Source organism: Trachurus trachurus (genome assembly GCF_905171665.1).
Source record: "Trachurus trachurus genome assembly, chromosome: 6".
NCBI classification, from domain to species: Eukaryota; Metazoa; Chordata; class Actinopteri; order Carangiformes; family Carangidae; genus Trachurus; species Trachurus trachurus.
Genome location: NC_139897.1, coordinates 9,279,202 through 9,294,297, shown reverse-complemented (window position 1 = coordinate 9,294,297; position 15,096 = coordinate 9,279,202). Strand labels below are relative to the sequence as shown.

General features: G+C 41.1%; 1 protein-coding gene across 1 annotated transcript in view; it reads right to left on the bottom strand.

Moving 5' to 3' along the window:
- kcnq1.2 (potassium voltage-gated channel, KQT-like subfamily, member 1.2) overlaps positions 1 to 15,096 on the bottom strand; it is a gene marked incomplete at its 5' end in the record, with an annotated part of 165,027 nt that overhangs the window by 115,108 nt on the left and 34,823 nt on the right. The gene's annotated exons all lie outside the window — the stretch shown is intronic.

The window sequence follows — 15,096 nt, the reverse complement described above, 5'->3', positions numbered from 1 at the left end:
GAAAATGAGAATTGTTGGTCTTAACCCAAAACCAATAGTTTAGTTAGCCCTGACTCACATTCTGCTCAAATTGGTTCAGTGTTTATATTCAAGATCTGATCTTTTTTTTTTTTTTTTTTTACAGTACGTCCATATGGTGCTCAGAACTGCTTTCTCTCTGTCTGTCCGACTGTCCATCCACCTAACTAGCTGGCTGTCCCTCTATTTATCTAGACCAGGAGACACATAAACTCACACAGTTACACACACACACACAAACACACACTGCTGCTACCACTGAGGATGAAGCACCCAGGATAGAGTGAGTGGATGGGTGCTGCTGGCTTTGGCACTTGACAAACAGCTTGTTTTAATGCTCCCGACAGGTCTGTGAGATGAGGTCCTACTTACACCATTCCTCCCTCCCTCCCTCCCTCCCTCCCTCTCACACTTTTTCCTTCACTTCCACTCCAATCCGAAGTTTGTGCAAAAAGGACAAACTATGTTAAGGAGAAAGTCTGGGGGATGCCTGAGTCTTTACTCCATTAGAATGAGTGTGAAGAATGCACTTTAGTCGGAGGTGTGATTTGACTGTAGCAAAACACCATAAATGTTCAAGGCCAACTTGTTATGTATTCAGATTCAAGGCTGAAAGGCTGAGCAGAATTATATCCAAGAATTTAAACTGCATTTATCAAGATTTTTCTAGTGCAAAGTTAAAATGTGTGGTGTGAGAGGATGTGTTGCATTTAAACATGATTATTTTCTTGATGAGTGCCCAAAACTTCACATGAAACTGACTGATTGTTTTTATTCTGTTTCTATGGAGCTTGCTCTTTCCTTCAGGAAACTGTCACTGAGTCCAATAATATTGTTTTCCTTTCAGAAAGGGAGGCTGGCTGTTCAGTCAGTCATCTGATAGGAGGCTAGGATGTGTGTGTGTGTGTGTGTGTGTGTGTGTGTGTGTGTGTGTGTGTGTGTGTGTGTGTGTGTGTGTGTGTGTGTGTGTGTGTGTGTGTGTGTGTGTGTGTGTGTGTGTGTGTGTGTGTGTGTGTGTATGACAATGTAGGGGGCTGCTGTCTGCTTGTCGTCGAGGCTGTCCTGAACCCACAGAGCCAAAATGCCGCAGGAAGAATCTGTGCTCCCGTGTACTACAATATCCTGTTTGGACTCGTGCCACTCTCCCCAGTCCTACACACACACACACACTCACACATTCATGCACACACTTGCCTTGATCATATGTCACAGTTGAGCCACCAGCCAAAAACATACAACTTGTTTTCCTTGCTTTCCTGAACACCTCTCTGCAGCACTGCCCTGCAGATCATGTGAGTTCTGTTTTAATCTGATACACTGTTCAGAGGCAAGCATGTGTGTGAGTGAGTGTGTGTGTGTGTGTGTGTGCGCATGTGTGTGCACAAGAGGCTTCTATCCATCCAGCTATCTATTTGTTTAAATACCTCAATCTACCGGTACTCATCTGGCCAGTGTATGTATCAGTCTGAAATGCAATCACGAGAAAGAGAAGAGAGCAAGGCTGAGTGAGTGGTTCTGTGTGCACGGAGGAGCTTTGCTTCCCGTAAGCAGCCGATAAAAATTACCAAAAAAAAAAAAAAAAAACGGCTGGCCCAGAGGCAGATACCTCACTTCCCAACAGAGCGCAGTGCATTTCCTGAAACTGACAACTGCTAGGAGTTGTACCGAGGCCAGGCCAAACGTGCAAGAGACAGAGGAAGAGAGAGACCGAGAGACAGAGAGGAAAGGGAGAGAGAACAGGAGGGAAAAAGAGAGAAAGAGAGAGAGAGAGAGAGAGGGTGACTTGACCTACAGTCAGGAAGAATGTTGTAAATACTGGAGTGACACACCAAATGGAGCTTGCAAATTCACAGCAACACCCACTGTATACATGCACACGCAAACACACACACTTATATACACACTTGCAGCTTTTGATCAGTCCTTTAGCCCCAGACTGAGATAGCTCTATATTCAAAGATAAAAGTGGCTGCGCACAATCTTCATCTGAAGCCAAACTGTTATCAAATGTTTTGGAACTGGCACACCACAGCTATTGTTCACAGCTCGACCAGAGCAGAATGTCTGACACACAAAAAAAAAAAAAACCTGAGCACTGCCGGACCGCAACAAGAAAAACAGGCGAGGGAAAGTGTGGTTTTGTCAATTATTTTCATGCATCTCAACTTTTCTCTTTCTTTCTTGCTGCAGATCGGAAAAAAAGCGGGATAGAAACATAATGAATTGCAGGCAGAGAGGTTGACCGGGTGAGCAGCGACGATGGTGGTGGTGGTGGTGGTGGTGGTGGTGGTAGTGTTGATGGTTTTGGTAATGGGCACACCCGACTGCAGACACCAAACTCATGAAAACACCCCGACAAGGACATTTCCACTTGAGCTCAACCCTACACTTACCATTTCCTTCTTACTCTCTGTGGAAAACCAAGCAGAGGCCGAATTATTAAATCTACACTAAAAAAATTTGAACAAAAAAGAATAAATAAAAAAGAGAGAGAGAAGTGATTGTAGGTTGCCCGTCAGTGAGTAGAGGAGTGATGTTGCTACAGCACAGCCTGCTGGTCACACGGGGAACTCTCCGTCCTTCCCCTCCTCCACTCGCTGTGGTACTGCTGACGTTTGGCTTTTTTACACTGCTGTGTTATTTCAGTCCTTCAGTCTAAAGAAGCATCTACAGACCAAACAAAACAAGAACTAACAAAAAAAACGTCTCCTTTCAAGCAGACTGAGTCACTTACAGTGCGAGCATGTTCGTCCTTTCACCCACTGACACTGCTGCTCACACCTCATAAACACACATGGTGAGCACAAGAGACTGAAAGATTCAACCTCTTGTTGGAATACTGTCGACCTGTGTTTTCACCGTTGAATCATACGTCTCTGCCTCAGGCACAATAAGCCTTTTTTTTTTTTTTTTTTACACTTTTTTTTTCTTTATACTATTGGTAAAAAGAAAACTTTCAAAACAGTTTTAGTTCCAGAGCTGCAGTGACAGTCACCATTAAGAAAACTACAGTTGTGTGATATGGGAATCTTTACTTTTTTGTTTTCTACATTTTTAATGTCACACAAGCTGCTTTTTTATAGCTCTGACTTTGCCTCTTTTTTTTAGACCATACTAAGAGGATGAAAGTAGTTTCATCATTTCACACTCAGACTTATATTGCCTGTAGTGATCATTTGTTTTTTGGGGGGACAGCACTAAAACATTTTTTAAATGATCAAGACAGGAATCCTGCCTTTAAAGTAATGACAAAACTCACAGAAAAAGGCCAGGAGATTTTTTTTAAATTTAATTAAAAGCATTTTTTCAATGAGACATTAGTGCTAAAATATTATTGTAGTAGTGTAAGATAAGTTGACATTTCTGAGTGGGAAAATCCATTCTGCAGCTGCAGAGCTACACACACAGAGAAAAACTGAAAATAGATACAAGAATATAAATTAAGACCAAAAACATAAATAGGAATTGAAACCACAGAATAATATTAAAACACAAAATAAAAAAGTATACTATATATATATATAATATAACAGAAATGCAATATCATATATCATCTAATAGAAATAGATAGTAACATAATATAGTATTAAACAGTTATGGGATATGAAACATAAGGAGAGGTATGGTAATACAGTATAACATTATATAGAGTGTAGTGCAGCAACATGTAATAGGTTATAAAATAATATATAGAATAGTACTACAGTAGTATTTGTAAAACCCTGGCCCCGACCTAGTTAATTAGACCCAAATGTGGATGACTCAAAAATAAATAAATAAATAAATAAATGGTGTGGATGTGTTCAGTGGGAATGGGTCTGTGTGATGGTGTTTCACAGTTTGTTCCATCCCCACCCTCTGACTCAGTTAGAAACATTAACTGTAGCTGCACCACTCTGCGCTGCTCTGACAAACCCCAGCATGTGGTCTATACAGTGTTTCTATGAGCTAAGTGTGGAACAATGTCATCACCTCTGTCGCCATCAAAACATCTGTAATGGGGTCAAATTTACTGTTGTCCTAGTGAAAACACATGAATTTTGAAGGGCTTCTTCTAATATCTGAATCTGTAATTTTTTTTTGCCGTTTTTTTATTTTTATAAAGTGTGTTTTTGGTTGAAACAATTTATGGTTCTATTATCATGTTGATAATTTGTGGTATCTATTTTACACACTTATGGTTTGGTCTGGAAAATTTTTAATTCTCGTGCCAGACTCGTCATCTTTGAGACAGACTCATCGTTAACTTAATCTGAATTATTAAATGTAAATTTTAAGAGTTTTATATGTTGTGTTACTTGTTTGATTTTCAACCTGACTGGAGCATGACTTCTATCCTCTCTTTATCCATATTAACTGAAAGATGCCTTCAGCTCATTCACACACAACACACACAATGGACACTTTCTGTCCAACTGCATACAAATTCTCACAAATCCTGGATTATACTGCTCTATTATGTCGCCCCTAATTTATTGCATGACTTTTCGGACAACTCTTTCACATGACACGTGCCATTCATGTCAGGCTATGAGTTGTTACATACAGTTCCTAAAAAAAGATAAAAACATGCAAGATATTTTTACATGATGTAATTTTATGATTTGTTTTTTACTACATTTCGGAGCCTCGAACTAGGAGAGCCTGCAGCACTTTGATCCACTGACACTCTCTCTCTGACTTCCCTCCCAATTTCTCTGACAGGCTTTAAAAGAAAAGGATAAAACAGAGCCATAAAATTACAGTAGTAGGCTGGAAAAGACTTTACAGCACATATACACTTTCAGTATAAAGAGACCGGCCTTTCAGCACTAGAAGAGACTTATTTAGAGGGTTATTAGTTTCATTTACTACCATGGCCCCTGGGGGTCTTTCATTATGAACTGGGCTCTATATGGCTCCTATTAACAGCAGTGGAAAAAATATGCTTGGGGAGTAGAAAGAAGTGTGTGTGTGTGTGTGTGTGTGTGTGTGTGTGTGTGTGTGTGTGTGTGTGTGTGTGTGTGTGTGTGTGTGTGTGTGTGTGTGTGTGTGTGTGTGTGTGTGTGTGTGTGTGTGTGTGTGTGTGTGTGTGTGTGTGTGTGTGTGTGTGTGTGTGCGTGTGCGTGTGGGGGTGGAGGTGACAAACGCATTGCCGTGGCTTACCTGTCCAACTTCTATGATTTACAGCTTTTTACTCCCCCTGCTTTAAAACATCTGGTTTCGGACAAGTTTAAGGTTGTGACTGATAACCTGCCGACTGCTTCTTTATCATAAGACTACAGTGCATGTACAAGAAAAGCCTTTTTGGTCGCTTTAATTCTCTGCATTGCTTATCTTTTTTCTTCGTACTGCCAAGCTGTCACATGTAAGATAAACTTCCAATTCCACAACCACAAGAACACTGTGGTTGGGTTTCTCTGAGAAGCAAAGAGCGCGCCAAATTCCAGCATACTCTCTGTGGTGAAGCTGCAAATGTGTGGGGCTTTGAGGGGTGTCGCCTGTAAAACTTGTGCAAGGCCTATTGATGGCATTGTGATAGAGGGAAGTGAGTCTTGCACGCTGTTGTTTTTCACAGTGGTCAGAGTGATAAGAAACATTCTGAGGCCGGGACTTCGATTGAAACTTTACTTCAGAGAATCACCTTCAAATTAATTCTGCTACCAGGTACCAAGAAGTCCAACCCACTCACTCCCAAGAAAGTACTGATGACTTACTGTCACATAATTTGAATTACTATGTTTTATTCCACAGTCAGCAGCAACTACAAGATCAGGGGAACTGCAGTGTTTACCAAAAAATATTTTAAACACCACACAGTTCGTTCGGAAAGTTTTCAGACCCCTTGACTGTGTTCATATTGTGATTTGCTGGGGTTTTATGCTGAAATCAATTAGATTAATTTTCCCTCCTAATCAATCTACACACAACATCTAAAATATAACATTAATATACAGATACACATATTTATTTATTTTGCTATGACAGTGATGGCTCCTATTCCTCTTGATCATCTTTCTACACCTGCAGATGGTTTTGAAATGCACACACCTGTTTAAAGTCTTATAGCTGACAATGCATTTCAGGCAAAAAAACAAAAACCATGATGAGGAAGGAACTGCCTGTAGAGATCAGAGGCAGCAGTGTTTCAGGGTCTGAGGAAGGCTACAGTGATATTTCTGCTGTACTAAAGATTCCCAAGAGCACAATAGTTTTCATAATTCTTAAAGGGAAGAAGTTTAAAACAACCAGGACTCTTCTGACGGGTGAGTAATCAAAGGAAAAGGACTTTAGTAAAAGATGTGACCAAGGACCCGAGGGGTCACTCTCATCGAGCTCCAGAGATTCTGTGTGTAGAAGGGGAAAACTTCCAGGGAAAGCAGGTTGGACTTTGCTCACAAAAAGCTCCTAAAGGACTCTGAAACGATGAGAGAAAAAAAGATCCTCTGGTCTGATGAAACCAAGATTAAACAGTTTGGCCTCAGTTCTGACCGTCGTGTCTCTAATTGGTCAGGGTTGATGAAAAGCTGAATGGTGGAAAGAACAGAGATAACCTAATGAAAACCTGGTTTCAAAGCAATCAAGACCGGGCTGTATGTTCGCCTTCCCACAGGACAGTGACCCAGAGCACATGTCCTGGACAACACAGGAGAGGCTCAGGGACTAGATGGTTCTGAATATTTGTTACACATCAAGGTGATATTTTAGTTTTTCCTTTTACATAAATTTGGAAAGAAAAAAAAAATCATCATGATGTGATACTAAGGGAATGATAAGGGAAAGAAATGTATTCATGTGATTTCATCATGGGCTGCAACATGGCAAAGTATGAAAAAGTGAAAGGGTCTGAATACTTTCTGAATACACTATAGATGCAATTTGATCATTTCATATTAAAAAACTAATAGGTTTGTTGGTCAGGAACATGTAGGCCTATGCATTGAGTAAAGAAAAGAAAAAAATGCTTAAGATAAATAACTATTTCTAGCATTTTTTTTTTCTATTTTCTATAATATTCAATACGAAACATTTAATAGAATATCTCAGAACATTTACTAAAACTGTAACCGGCCGCCATTAAACCAAACATGTAATTGCATAGATACAACATCATTATTGCATTAACAATCTTCATTTAGATCAAATTCTTGTTGGCCTCCACTTAATGTGATTTTGTGACTTCCTGTTTTGTATTTCATGTGATTATATGTGAATGTAATTGAGCAGCAATTAATCAAGGTTAATGAAAACCACTTCCATGCCCTCTGGAGTTTATCATCAGTTCATTTATGGCCGTGTTTGTGCAGGGGAAAAATATCCTCAAGCCACATTGTTCTGACTTTCATTACTGGCATCTTAATAATTTAATTTTGGGTAATTATGTTGGTTAATTTGTTTAATTTGTATGTTTAACCTCATTGTTGCAATGCTACAATCCATTAGCACAAACATTATTGAATAAAACAAATTCCAAATAGCCAAATAAAGTCCAGTATGGAAACAATTAAGCTAACAAAAACACTAATTGTCATTATATTTGTCCTGTGAGTGTGTAACACCAAGGTCTAATCAAAACAAATACGTTTCCCAGTCTTTCTGAAATTGTCTTGCCCCTAAACAAAAAAATTGCAGCTGTCACACAAAGCGGCCCAGTGAGTCATGTGAAAACAGCAATTTCCTGTGTCAGTTTTCTTTTACCGAGATCTGTTTGTTTTTATTTCCTTGTATTATTATTATTACTATTGTTATTATTACTGTTATCTTTTCTGACTTTCTGTTTAAGTTGGTTCTACATTTGACGGAGTACAGGTGACGGTTCTACCTGGAGGAATGATGAAGAGAAACTGATACTGAACAAAGCAAAGCAGGGCACAGAGGGAAGCTCGGGTAGAGAACTAAGATTTTTGCGCACACACAACCACACACACACCAAAACATAAAACACATTTCTCCTCCAGACACACATCTGTCCTGTGTGACCACGCTGTGATAAGAATACACACATAGTGCAACAGTCCTGATTTTTTTAAAGCATTTCAAGCCTCATTATGAGAGTGAATAAGCTCTTGTTGTGATTATATTATATGATTATTAACTAAAAGCAACCGATTGAATGTACCACAGAGTACATTGCCAGCATCCAAGTGAACCCACTTTGGATTAAGGAGAGAAAAGACATGGAAAACATGCACAGTGCACAGTATCATCTTCTATACAAAAACATAATGTCAAATAACTCAGCAAGAGATAATCTGATACTGAACTACAGGTTATGAACCCACCTGCTGTCGGCCTAGCTCTTTTTGGCTTGCTGCGGCTTGCTATGCTACTGTACACAGTCTGGCCTGGTTCATACCGACGCTGGATTGAACCCTGATACACTGCAACCACACCAGGATACTCACCAAACCAGCATGCAGTGACAGGCTCCCCTTCACTCTACCACCGTGTACCCTCCAGGAAGATTTCATTGACGCTAAAAGACCCAAGAATGGCACTCGTATGATAACCCACCGCCACGAGCCATCATCTGGATACAGTAGTTAGAGATCACGTTGGTAAGAGTATCTTTTAATTTGGCCTGGAATGGTTTATTTAGGCAGAGCTGGTGGAGTCTCTGGACTTTCCAACAAGCAGTGAGAGGCAATAAAGTGGGCCATCCCCCCCCCACCCCACCCTTCACTGATGGTCTCTCGCCATAAAAAGCCCTCCAGAACCACCAACACCACCGAAGGGAGTAAACACTCTCATCCCTTAAAACAGCAGCACGAGGGCCTTCATTAACGCCGGATGGCCAGAGTCAAGCCTGAGAAAATGTGCTCTTTAATTAAGTACTTAATGAAAATGCCTTTTATTGCCCTGGGTGTGACGTATTGTGCTATAAAAGACGGCCTGTTGATTCTCTCGTGGCTCTGGTGAGGTCTTTATCATCTCTCTCTCTCTCTCTCTCTCTCTCTCTCTCTCTCTCTCTCTCTCTCTCTCTCTGCAGCATACAGTATGAGGTTTAGATCAGACTGTGTCCTGATCCAATCAGCTACGTGTTTTACAGGAAGAAGTAAGAGATTCCAAGACTTGGCTTTTTCACAAATACTTCTTACAGTATCTCATTTAGTGAGCTCTGCAACACTTAAAAATAACTAGTTTAGATAAAAGCCTGATGATTTTTACTGCAGTAGGCGGTGCTGTTCACACTGGATATTCTCCACCTGTATCTGCAAGCAAACGCCATACCAGAAGACTCACTTGTGACCTGCGACAACATAAAGCATGAAGGAGTAGTAGAAGTCTACTCAGAGAATATTCTTATCAACAACCCAGAATTAATTGTATAGCATTAACACATATTCAGTTACATTCTTCCTGACCAGTGCTTGAGGTCTGAATGCCTTACATGCTTACACCCTATGAGGTAGTTATTACAACTGATAACATCCTTGGCAATAGACATCTTTGAAAAAATTGGAGCAAAACAAACAAATCTGCATTGTTGCATTGTTGGGCGATGCTTCATGCTTCAGTATGTAACTAAATCACTACAGGGCAAACAATACAATAACAACAAGTCAGCTGGTTGACATGACGCTTAAAGCCCACATGTAAAATGTTGCAACTAATCGCATGACATTGTTTACCCAATGAAGACACATCGTAACAGGGGCAATGAATGTTTGTGGTTAAGTTTTGAAAGGTTTTGACTGGAGGCCTGTACGCTCTCAAACCCGGCAACCCCAGCCAACTTAATGCCTGTAAGAACAAGCCAATTTCCATTTTAATTGCACTGTACTGCCAGCCTAAGTGTAGCATTTATGCTGGTTGCATTTTGGCCGAGTGAGAGCAATTAAACTATTTCTAATATGTCCAAGTGAGTAAAGGTAGAGTGGAGGTCAGTAACCACATAAAAAGCCCAGGGTCTGTAATGAGATTAACTTCTGAATCCCTCCATGCACAGAGAATATGAATCAGTGTGTGGCTGTTTTACTGCCCCAAGACTATTTTCTGTCTTTTTTAATGCTCTAGAAATTGGCAGAAAGTCAAGAAACTGGGGCACAATTTGTTCTTTTCTTTCTTTCTTTCGTTCCTTTCTCTATCTTTTCATAAAGCAACAGCGCCCGGGCAGCTTTTCTTGCTGCAGGGCAGGAGGCCACAGATCTTACCCCATCCGTTTGTCTGTGTGCATACGTGTGTGTGCGCATGTGTGTCTTGCACATGTGCCCGAAGTGGGGCCCTTGCCTTGTCTAGTTTGTCATTCTAATACTTGGCACTGAAGCCAAAAATATTAAGAGGATTTATTGGATATTTTCACTTTAGATTCACTGCTGAATCTTGCATGAAGCCCTATAAAATAACTTCTTGGCAAATGTTTGAGGCACAAAGTTGAGGAGGGGGAGGGGAGGGCTGTGGCAGAAGCTTATATCACAAACATTTGTCAAAGGGACGATATCCAAGGTTTAAAAAGACTCCTGCAACATTAACCATGAATACATTTTAGATGTTTTCCTCTCGACTAAACAACATATGTTCCAAACGCCCCTCTATGTCATTAATATCAGGGTACAGTGTACAAGACAGGCATACAGAAGCCGCGCAGACAAAAAGTCAATTTGTTCAGAGCTCTGCACAAAAGACGCCAGTTGCTCAGCAGAGAGAGGCCCCTACTTGAAGACGACGGGCCATGATGCATGTGTCTCTGCCTGCAGTCCCCTCCTGTGGCGCTGCAGTGGGTTTTCATTGTTTATCTCCGGCTAGCTTGTAAGAGGGGAACTAATTAAGAGCTGCCTGTAGGTGGCCAATGCATGCTTTTACAGGTCTGAAAGGAGACGAGGGGGAGGAGGGGGAAGAGGAGAGGGAGGGGGGGTGAGTGGGGGGGGGGGGTTACAGAGCCTGGCCACACCCAGCAAGGGAGAAGGGGCGACCGCCTCAGGTCAGAGGGTGATGGACATTACTGATCTGGGTGCTGCTTGACAGAGTGAAGAAGCAGGCGATGGGACTTTGGGGTGCATGGAGAGGCTGAGAGATGAGGCAGAGCAGAGAGGGAATCACAGCAGAGAGCAGGGAGAAGGAGAGATAGGACACAATCACTGCAATCAGCTAAACAAGGCCTTCCTCTGTTTGGGGCCGTACAAGTGTACTTGGAAACATTTACTCATTCTTCAAGAGGCTAAAAGTCAACCTGCTTCAGAGTGGATTTAGGATCAGCAGCCTCGCCGGGGTTTGTTATGATTTCATCCAACAGTTAACCAGTAAATCTCAGAAATGCACATCCTCAAAGCATACAGCTGTACACACACACACACACACACACACACACACTGTATCATATCAAACTACTAAGCCACTTGGTTCTCACACATTCTAACGCATGTACACAATCAACGGAAATCAGTGTTTGTCTGAACTGTAACAAAATCAAGCCTCATTTACACAGGGCCAAGTAAACAAATAATGAAGGAAGTGTTTACGGTAAAAAGGGAAGAACTATGTTGACGGCTGTGGAACAAGTGTACGGTTTGTTTGAATTTTCTTCTATTTGAGACATTTCATAAAATCCAACAATCACTGCCGTAAGGTGGTTTTAAACAAACAAACACTAATAATAAAGATTTATCTCCTCAGAGTTGCTTTTGCCTGTGTGTGTGTGTGCGCATGTATATGTGTGTGTGCGCATGTGAGCATGTGAGTGTGTTTTGGGTCTAGAGGAGAAAAAGACATGATTGCGTGTGGACACTGCCCTGCACCACTTCCTTTTCAGAAGCCCAGAGACGTCACAGCCAGCTGTATTGATGCCTCTCTCACATGTGAACAAACACACACACACACACATTTTGAGAGCCTGTTTCAGCAAAGCCAAACAAACAGTTGAATGTTCTACCCAACACTGGCACAGAGAAATAAAAGTGATAGAAATACCAGAAATGTATAGATGAAGGCAGCAATAAAAACTGAGGAAGGAGCCAGCTCATGTCAAATTTACATTAAGGCTAGTGGGTGAGGAGAAGCTCCAGTTTCTATATATAAAATAACAGAAAGCTGATACTGTGTGTGTGTGTGTGTGTGTGTGTGTGTGTGTGTGTGTGTGTGTGTGTGTGTGTGTGTGTGTGTGTGTGTGTGTGTGTGTGTGTGTGTGTGTGTGTGTGTGTGTGTGTGTGTGTGTGTGTGTGTGTGTGTGTGCGTGCATGCTGCCTGAGGCAGTAAGGGTGGATCTGGTAGCTGTCTGCAGAAATCCAGATAAGGATGCCAAATGACAGTGCTGTCCTTAGTGGCGTGACACTGGGAGCAAAACAACCCAGCTGTTATGGGAGTGCCCAGCATGGCTCAGCTCGGTGCCTGGCTGTTACAGCTGAGTTATGGGCACAGCAGCACTGCAACAGATACAAATAGACACTGTCTGGCTCTGCAGCTGGAAGACTCCTTCTCACACACTTGGGCATTAACAGCCAGCAGTCTCACACCCACATGCACGCACAAATAAGTCACATATACATATAAACATGTACACAAATGTCCAGGCCACAAAATGGCATTGAATTATCTTTGACAGATTACTATTTATGTAATTTATAATAAAGGAGGACAGATTAGTGAACTGGCAGGAAATCTGACTCTGTCCTTCAACTGAGATTAACTACAGGATCCAATGTGATATAAAATGACAATTCAAGCTGACTGTAACTCAGGCTGTACTCACAATAACAATACAACACTGTGGGTTATGGTATATTGTACGAACATGTTGCCTGCATACAGTAAAGGTCAAGCGCCATCTTCTGTTAGGGGTACACGGACTGGATTAGTACACATGACATGTTTCTTTGCATATTCTTTTAAAACAAACTTGGAGTATTCACTGACACTTTGGGATTTTAAGTTTACCACTTTTAACAGTAATAAACATGGCAGCTGTGATGGAGATGTGACCTATGACCCTGCTGTTATGTAACAGTTTCTAAAAACACCAGGACTCACTGAACAGGAAAAAAAAACACTATAGAGAAATACAAAACGTGTATTTATGACATGTACTGTATGGCTGATATCCATCAATTATATAATAATGTGTGATAGTGACAATAATGCAGCGCAGGCAATATCAGATGCATAAGAACCCACAGGCCTTTCCTTACATTACCTTCATGCTTTACATATCAGTCACTGTTACAGTATCTTAATGCTGTTTGATTCATGGGTGGACATAATCATAGACACTGCAACAGTCTGGACGTTTCAAGAATGATGTAGACTAATTTGAAAAACAAAAACAAAAAAACAATTGGTTTCTGTTGAGGAATAAAAACACCCAAAAAGTAAAATATGTGAAAGTATAATCACATTTTCCAGGAGTGGCGCACATATCACATTTGAAATGATTAATAGGAGTTTGGGTGGTGGCTAGTCGTGGTTTCTATGCTGTCTAAACCCAACACTGACATTTTCCGTGGTGTTCTTTGGACCCTCAGATAAGATCAGGGTGGATGGTGGGATGCAGAGGTGGGGAAAAAGGGGAGAGAGAGAGAGAGAGAGAGAGAGAGAGAGAGAGAGAGAGAGAGAGAGAGAGAGAGAGAGAGAGAGAGAGAGAGAGAGAGAGAGAGAGAAGAAGAAGAAGAAGAATAGCCGGAGAGCCAGTACAGTACCTTGTGGAATTCAAGTGGTGTGTGGAGAAAGAGTCCTGGACCATTGCCACAAACGGGCAGGTCAAGAGACTGCAAGAGAGAGAAGAGGCATTCCGCAGCTCATAACTCTCGTTTTTCTGTTTGAGTTTGGTTTGTTAATGTCTTTACTTGGGGCTGAAGGGCTGGGGAGTTTTTATCACCCTGTCAATATTAGTAAACTAAACTACAAACAAGAAATTAGGGGATATTATGTAAGAGCTTTGCCGTACATGGCAATAACTCTGTGGTCCTCTGTACAAAAGGTGCACAAGGCTTTTTGTTTTCAAGAGGACACAAAGAGGAGGAGAATGTAGAGTGAGTCAGAAATGCCAGAGGCCAGAAATGGAGTTGAGTGACAGAGGTGACTGTATATTAGCAGGGCCACCAGAGGGAGAACAATGCTAACTAAGAAGTAAATACTTAAAAACAACTATGACAAAGATCTAGTCTCATGTGCCCTAGTGCTGAAAAATAATCAAATTCACACCAATGTGAATTTGCAGCACACACACACAGTGTTGTGGTATAAACCACAAAGACTGGGCACAAAGAGGAACAACCATCAACCATCAAAAATACAATTTTGATGGTTTCAACAACACATACTGGACATGATGACAAACAAGAAAGTAACAAAAACAAAGGAAACAAACCAACCAAAATGTGTTGGTTCACAAGCTTTCCTCTGGACCACAGGATAAATATCCGAACTACAGGCACAATGTAACACAAAGACATAACAATACCTCATGTTCACATGTCACAGTGTCATATGATAACACTCAAATTACATTCCAAAGACTTGAGGGCACATGAGCTGCAGGTCACTGAGGCAGTCGAACACTATGGATTAACCTTATCCATTATTCATGATAGACAAAAACCATCATCTACACAATAATCCTGTGTTGCACTGTTTTTTAAAGACAAGTATGCAATCACCTAATCTGGAAGCATCAGATGCTACATGACTGTTTTCCAATAGGAAAAGCATTAAAATAGTCTCCACACTGCAGGGAATAAGCCAAACAGTAGAGACAACATGTTGTCTTTCTATAGTAAATGCTCTTGGTGTAAACACATGAAAACACACTGGGCCTGATCTACTAAAGGTTTGCTTGTATAAAAACGTGTGCAAACTTGATGTCACTCGCAAAAAAATGCGCAAGCTGATCTACTAACCGGGCGCACTGAGGATTGCGTCTCTCAAACAGGCAAAAAAGCATATGTGATGCATTTAGTACGTTTGCCTCGATGAATATCCAAATATGGGCGTTTCTGCCAGAACGTGCAAAATATTGGGAGGAGTAGATGCAAATAGATTTATTTAGCACACGCAACGTGATTAACCAAACCTGAAACAGATTGTGGTGGAAGTTTTTGCGTCTTTATTTAGTACGTTTGAAAGGCAAGTCTTAACTGGCACAGCTTTTTTCTTTTACTGATTTAATTC